The sequence below is a fragment of the Trichosurus vulpecula genome, chromosome 7, assembly GCF_011100635.1.
Source record: "Trichosurus vulpecula isolate mTriVul1 chromosome 7, mTriVul1.pri, whole genome shotgun sequence".
NCBI lineage: Eukaryota > Metazoa > Chordata > Mammalia > Diprotodontia > Phalangeridae > Trichosurus > Trichosurus vulpecula.
Genome location: NC_050579.1, coordinates 140,920,538 through 140,921,813, shown reverse-complemented (window position 1 = coordinate 140,921,813; position 1,276 = coordinate 140,920,538).

Below are 1,276 nucleotides of genomic sequence, written 5' to 3'. Positions count from 1 at the left end.
TTTGTCTAGTTCTGTATTTTTCATGCCTCTTCGATATCCCAGGGCATACACATCTGATGCTCCTAAAGCCAGCACTCATGACACTATTTCCTCCTAAGTGTTTTGCCCAGAATTAAGTTAAACTGACATTATGATAGCAGTAGGGTTTTGGTTGGAGCCATTTAATTGAAATATTCAAGTATGGTAAACATTGGAAAGTCATAACACTAGAATTATTAATGGGGCTGGGGGAGAGGTATTAGCATGCTTTTCCATGCAATTATACTTTCCAAAATAAAGACAGAGATTTAATTAAGATCACTAATCATAAACATAAAGGTTGAAGTACATAGTCCTAAAGTATAACCTATTGTGGAAACCAATCCCTAACCTTTCTCACTATTTCACTAATAGTTACTTGTTTTCACTCATTGTTTCATCTAACACTGGTTTTGAATCCACTGTTCTTTGACCCCCAGATTTGAGTAGGATATATAATTTTCTTTTGACTCTTCCTTAGTAAAAAACAAACAAACCATAATATGGGAACCAAGATGGTGGAGAAAACCCAAGAAGTTGCTTGAGTTCTCCCTAGTTTCCCTCAGAAACAACATTAAATCAAGCCTCCAGAGCAACAAAACCTACAAAAAGATGAAATGAAACAATTTTCCAGCTTATCATAATTTGGAGGGACTTCAGGAATGGTTTGTCTCACTTGGGTAGAAGGGGAGCATAGCCCAACGCAGATGGTATCTGGACAAGCGATTGGGAGTCTCTTAGCCAGAGTACAGATCAGCAACCAAGGCCCCACAGTTCTAGCTCAGTAGGCCAGTGGCCCAGCAGGCCATCTGTGAGGCTTCCAGCCCCAGCACAGAAGGCAAATTGCCAGCCCCAGAACCCAGGGCATAACAGGCACAACTAGGCTGGGCCACCCCAGTGCAGTTGGCAAACTGCCAGCAGCTGAGGCCCTGGAGCAGAAAGTCAGTGACCAGGTCCTTGGCACTCAGCACAAGAAGCTTGGGACAGTGCCCCCTTGTGCCTGAGGAGCAGAACTCAACTTTAAAAGCCACAAAATAGGCTAAAGATGTAAGAAACAGGAAAGAGCCCTGACCATAGAAAGTTACTATGGTAACAGGGAAGATCTAACCACAAACTTAGAAGAGAACAACAGTGTCAAAATGGCTACATGTGAAACCTCAGAGGGGAATATGAACTGGTCTCAAAACCAAAAAGCCTTCTTGGAAGAGCTCAAAAAGGATTTTAAAAATCAAATCAAAGAGGTAGAAAAAAATTGAGA